This window comes from Trichechus manatus, unplaced genomic scaffold (genome assembly GCF_000243295.1).
Source record: "Trichechus manatus latirostris isolate Lorelei unplaced genomic scaffold, TriManLat1.0 scaffold00045, whole genome shotgun sequence".
NCBI classification, from domain to species: Eukaryota; Metazoa; Chordata; class Mammalia; order Sirenia; family Trichechidae; genus Trichechus; species Trichechus manatus.
Window position 1 is genome coordinate 1,688,565 of NW_004443981.1, and position 6,451 is coordinate 1,695,015.

General features: G+C 43.9%; 1 long non-coding RNA gene across 1 annotated transcript; it reads right to left on the reverse strand.

Moving 5' to 3' along the window:
• Window positions 1–4,433: 4,433 nt before the first annotated feature.
• LOC111820631 (uncharacterized) lies at window positions 4,434–6,445 on the reverse strand. Its single transcript, XR_002824161.1, has 2 exons — window positions 5,416–6,445; window positions 4,434–5,024 (listed from the first exon to the last, which is right to left on the reverse strand). It is a non-coding gene; the product is annotated as an uncharacterized LOC111820631 (long non-coding RNA).
• Window positions 6,446–6,451: the final 6 nt, after the last annotated feature.

Here is a 6,451-nt window from a genome sequence, read left to right on the forward strand (position 1 = left end):
AATCCCTTAACCCTTCCGTGCCTTAGCTGTCCAGTTTGTAAAATGGGGAGTTTGGACTGAATGATCGCTAATGGCTCTTCCATTTTTTGTTTTCCCTGTGGGATAGCCAGTGTCCCCCTGGAGGTCATATTGGAGTTTCCAAAGTGTTATCATTCTGACAAAGTTCCCTCGGGCATTCTGATAATCTCAGGGAGTGTCTCCCCTCCAGCCACCTTGAGAATTACTTACAGGTACATGTGTATGGGTTTGTTTTACGGCCACATGTGTATTTGGCCTCAAGCATTACCCAACTTGGCCAACTACCTGATTCATCAGATTTGACTGCGAATGACTTTCAGCTGTTCTTCCCAACTACATCTCCTTAAACACTGGAGATGTGCCACCCAGGAAGACACATCACAGTTTTGAAGGTAATCTCACCAGTGGAGATGGGAACAGCAACACCCAAACACAAGGGATCCCAAGGTGACCACTTTGAGAGGACTCATTCAGAGGAATTCATTCCAGTCTGCTCACTACAATAGTATGCTCACTACCCATGACCTTGACCACAGGAGATACAGCCTGGGCATCCTGGAGGACAAAGACACCAGTGGATGTGGGGGCCCAACAGAACAGCAGAAGCCGGTTTTACTGATGCTGGGGAGGCATTAAAAAATAAAACCATCACAAAAGGAAGCAGAAAAACCCAGAGAGAGAACATCTTTCTCCTTCTATGCATGGTGACTGGTGCCCTGTGATCTGTTATTTGTCCCAACCCTCCTCTCTCCCCTCCTCTCTTTCTTGGCTTTTGGGATGTATATGTGGTGGGGGGCAGCTGAGTGGAGATGGATTAAATCCTGGAAGATGAACGGCCTAGGAAAGTCTTCACAAGAAACCCTCGGGACTTGAGATCTGCTGGTGTGAGGCTGGCAGGCTCTGGTTCTGAAGTACAACTTCAGTTTGTTTGACAACTTCCAACTGAACGGCAAGATCTGTCTTGATGACTAATGCCAAGGCTCGTGGTAGGAGGCCTGCCACTCAACAGTTCTTTAGACCCGAACTGGAATTCTCTCTGGATGCACAGGTGACCCCAGGCCCCCACTGTGCATTTGTGTTTGCAAAGAGGTGTTATGATTTCCACCAGGATGGGCGCACATATGGGGATGCAGCCGAGACACCAAAACCAGACTTAAAAACAGAGTTCCCACCCTAGTGCAGGTAAGAAAGACACGGCTTTCCTGCTCGGTGTTTGGAGACGCAGTTCACACAACACGACTTAGTTTGTCCTTCAATTGATGCAACTCAGTAATTTTTATTGCAACTGGAAGACAATACATCACAGAAACTTTATGGTAGGTCTGCGGAAAAGTGTTATTTACAATAAATGATGAAATAGTTTGTCTTTGGCAATATGATTACATATGGAGAATGCAAAATGCAAGTATGGACACCTCCAAAGCAACACCGAGTCCCTAAGGTTCGGCTGATCGTGCCTGCCTCCACACTGCTCCTGTAGGTAACACGAAAACAACTGCACATCACTTTCCTTCTCCTTTATGGTTCTCCCTTTCTAGTCATGATATTGGCAGTTTCATACAGAAAATACAGGAAAAAAAATTGGCTTCTGAAAAATTATTACTCTAGTAAAATGAATTTGGCCATCTAGGTCTATCGGCCAGCCAAGGTCAGACGACCTTAAGCATCAAGAGTAAACCTCTTGGTCTTCTGATTGCTTAATCACTGTTTTTATTTTTATTCTTCTGTAAAACAAAAATAAAACTCAGAAATGTTACAGAATCAGAGTATAAAAAAAAATGTACAAGTGTATAATGCTTCCCAGACACACACAGATACGTGTTTCCTCCACATGTTCACCATGGCAGTATGTAAGTAGTGAGTGTGAATGACACAGTATGAGACTGGTTACTGAATCAGCTGTGAGCGCAGATGGCCTCAACATACAAACTCAAGACATGTTGGATGTTTCCATAACCAAAAGTGTGCTAAGTCTTATCTAATAAAAAAAAAAAAAAATAGGGTGGGGTGGGGAACTTTAGGCCAAAGTAATGAAAGGATGTAATACAATTTCACGGTTTGATAGGTTCACCATATCGAAGTCTTTGTGAATCCAATATGGAATATCAATTCTTTGCAAAAGGCAGAGAAAGCCGTTCTCAACTTTTGCAAACGAAATACAGTGGAGAAACACTGCTGTATATATTCCAAATAAATAGTCTTGATTTCAACGCCAACGACACGAACAGGAAGGGTCCTTGGGAGCACATTACGGTAAGTCAGAAGGGATCTTTCACACGGGTCTGATTTCAAAAGTACAACAGCAAGATGCAGCACCATAGACACATAAGTTTCGGCCGTTAAAAGATGGATTGGTTTACAAATCGTATTCTCCTTCCTTCATTTTTGGTCAGTGAAGCTAGCACTTGTTTGCTGAACGGTGGAAGAAATGCAAGGTCACACACATTATTCGTGATAAAGCAACCGGGCTGACGAGTCTGTGCTTAATTCAAGAATAACCAGTCCGAGAGAGAGAGAAAATACAAGGAGCTCGCCACCATGGCTGGTGCTCTCTCGAATGAACCGGGGTTGACAGGTGAGTTCACGAAGGTAGGCAGACCTATACAGAACACTGAATGTGATGTGTAAATCCTCATGAAAACTCCAGAAATAGGAACACCACACAATGTATATACTTTGATTTACACATTCCGTTACAAAGGGGTGGGGGGGAAAGACACCATTACAACTTTGCAACTGTGTTAACTGCAATATAAACCAAAGTCCAGAGTTTGGCAGGTAACTAAAAGAGGGTTATCACTTAGGTTATATAGCAAAAGTGTTGATGTATATTATATATAGTAGTATAAATAATAAAAAAGTATTATTTAAATTAGATCACAGTGTTGCATTTATGTGCATAACAGTGTTTGATATAGGATTGGAGGGCTGGACCTACGACACTAAGGACTTAATATGCCAACACTGGTGAGCCACGATCAAGAGGGGGCACGGAGCTCAAATGTTTTCTTTTGGTGGCAGAACTCTTGAAGATGAAAGGAAAATGCCTACAGAAACCTAAGACTAAATCGCAACATCTGGGCAGCTGTGATCCACCAGAAAGAAACCAGTCCCAATCTGAAGAAAGTCTAAAGGGGAAAAGAAATCACATTGAATTGAATCCAACCCCATATCGAAAACCCTCTCATTTCGGTCACTTAGACGTAACTCTGATTCCTTCTCAAAGAGCCCTTCGGTGCGAGGCTAGAGGCCCACAAACACAGTGTATAGTTATAGAAACTTCAGGCTTTCTGCATGCGAGTCGGCACTACTCGGTGCTGAGCTGTCCTGGTGTTTTGTAGGACTCTGAACTGGCCACCAGAGCCATCCCAGCAGTCTTCAATCAACAGGCCACCACCTGAAGTTGTCCCCCGGGCTCAGAGCCATGGCCTTTTCCAGAATGCCGTAGGGTAGTAACCACTGTGCCTGGCAAAGGCTACCCCTCCTGAATGCCTCTACAAGAAAAGTCAGTTCTTGGGCAAGGCCTCTGACACATTCCTTCTTCACAACTCACCCCTCGAGACTGAAACCTGCCACAGTTGTCTTGGCCCTGGATTTCTGAAACCACCATCTAAATGCGGGCTTGGTTCATTTTTGATTCAGTGAGACAGCTTTACCAGAGAACTCCTGAAAGTATACTGATTAGAGAAGGGGAAGGAAAGGAGGAGCTTATGCTGTATTACAATGCTGGGGGAAAAAAAAAAAACCTATGATGCAAACGCTTTCCACGTAGTACTAGATAAAGATAAAAGACATCTGCAATAGGATTAAAAATAACTGTCTGTGTATATCATTTAAGGAGAAAGAGCTACAGTCTTCTTTCTCTTAAATGTGTCTGAGGGCCAATAGCAACGAGTTGTAGACGTCACTGTGCTGATGTGTTCATGGTTGTTTCCAAAGCATCTTTGAATATTGCTATAGTTCCCTGTCTCCCCCTCCCCCTCCCCCCGCCCCAAGTGAGTATATGAGATACTGGAATGACACATGAAACGCCGCTTCTCCCGACGGGAGAAATGAAAGCAAAAACACCACGCCCCTTAGCGGTGCTCAGCCATCTTGTCAGACTAATGGATGGACGCACAGGCTAGTTTGGAAGCTGAAAGGGCACCTGACGTTTGGGAAGGAATTCCAAGACTAAAGTGAATTACACTTAAGCAAAATATTCTTTCACAAATAGGCTTGTGCTTAAATTCTCTACTGCTCTTGGAGGAGGGGGTGAGAGAGGGCGCCTCTGGCCCCTTGGCTTAAGGACACTGGACAACCTCATACTGCAATGAATGAACTACGAACGGCCACATACACATTGGTACTTTTGTTTTGTTTTTTCTCTCAACAATCAAAATACAAAATTAAACACAATTGAGCCATTGTTTTGGTTATACATAATGTGTATGCCTCCAAAAACAGAAGAAAAATAGAAAAAAGTACCCTCGCTAAAGTTTCCCCAACAAGGCTTCCAGCAGATCCAATGCGGGCTGCCTAGGAGACTTGGGGAAAGAACACTTAGAAAGCTGCCCGATGAGGTATTTATGCAAAAAGAGTGGTTCTGGAGTTAAGAACACACTTTTATAAGATAGTTATCTATTTCTCAAAGAGATCAGAAAAGTAAATCACACACATTGCATTTTATTATTTTCTAGAAGAGGCGTTGGCCCCTTTAGAAAAATGAAATGAGGGGAGACAGCCCACTTGTGGGGAGTTTGAACAGGAAGTGCCCTGCCAGAGACGGTCCTGAATGTTCACCTCTGCCTTTCAAGAGGGAAGTCTGAACTGCATCATCTTGGAGGTGGGCGAGGGTGGGGAGCTGAGGGAGGGGAGTCTTTGGGGCTTGGTTAGATGATGACAAAAATTGGAATGCTGCTCAGGTTCTATAGCTGTGGGTGGCTTTTCGGGTGTCAGACGTTTGGGGAGATGGAGGGAACAGACCAAAAACCAAACCAAGCCCACTGCCATCGAGTCGATTCCAACTCATAGCGACCCTATAGGACAGAGTAGAACTGCTCCATAGGGTTTCCAAGGAGTGGCTCGTGGATTCCAACTGCCATACTTTTGGTTAGCAGCCAAGCTCTTAACCACTGAGCCACCAGGGCTCTGGGGGGAACAGAGCATGGTAAAAATACATCTGTATTCCCACCTACAGCCTGAACAAATATGCTGGAAGGATTCAGGTTAAGGAGTCCCTAGGTGGCACAAAGGATTAATGCACTTGGCTGCTAACGGAAAGGTGGAGGTTGGAGTCCACCCAGAGCCACTATGGAAGAAAGGCCTGGTGATTTACTTCTGGAAACTCAGCCCTGAAATCCCTGTGGAGCACAGTTCTGACACACAGGAGTCACCATGAGTTGGAAACGACTCCACGGCAACTGGTTAATTTTCTTCTTGGTGTTCAGGTAACGAATTTGATCGGTCATATGAGTATAGATTTTGTTAGGTTCTCTCATCAGCAACCCACAGGAAGATAAGGATGGGGCGTGCACCAGTTATCAACCGCTGTCCTGATGGGTGAAGCTTCTAACAGTACCTGGTGCTGGTAAATGGACTCAATTTAGGCCCACAACTGTCTCGTTCTTAAAACTCAAAATCACCCCAGTTCCCTCGCTCTCCCCACCATCATATCCTGAGCCACGATAGTAGTGTTTTTGTTTTATAACTTCCCTCCATTTAGATGGAAGATCATATTCTTTTACAGATTTCCCTTTGGATCTCCAAAAGAAAAAAAAAAAATTTTTTTTTTTTTTTTAGGCAAAGACAACAGGTGTTTCTGGTCTGCATGACACTAATCCGGTTGTCTAAATTCAGCTCTCACAATCTAGGTAGTTTTAATTCCATGTTTGTCAGTGTGTTATAGTGGTGGGGATGGTCAGCCCCTCCTTCCTACTGCAAAATGGCAGTCACAGTAAGATGTCTGGGGCTGGCCTTTCCTACACCTATAGCACTTCCTCCTGAAGGTGTACCCTATCTCCTACCCTCATCCAATAAGGCCCATTAGCATGTCTCCCCTTCTCCTGGCAAATTTGCATAATTATCCACTGCCTTTTTCCTAGAACCAAATCATAGTCATGATTTTCTCAAGTCAGCATCCCATAATTCTCTTGATTCTATCATACACACTCACTACTAAGTTTGCCCTCAAATTATTGCGTCATGTTAAACATGTACAAAGAGAAAGGACACACTTTTAAAAACAGAGAATCAGAGGGGGTTGGGGCTGAATGCAGACAAGGCAGTACAGAGTTCAACCATCCAAGCCCTACCAGAGCGTGAAGAGATTTTCATATTGCAGAGTTAAGTTCCCCAACAGTCAGAATTTGTCCCTGAAGAAGGTTAAACCTTAAACACCTGCTTCAAAAAACCAAACCAAAATAACTGGAAAGCAAATTAAAAAAAAAAAAAA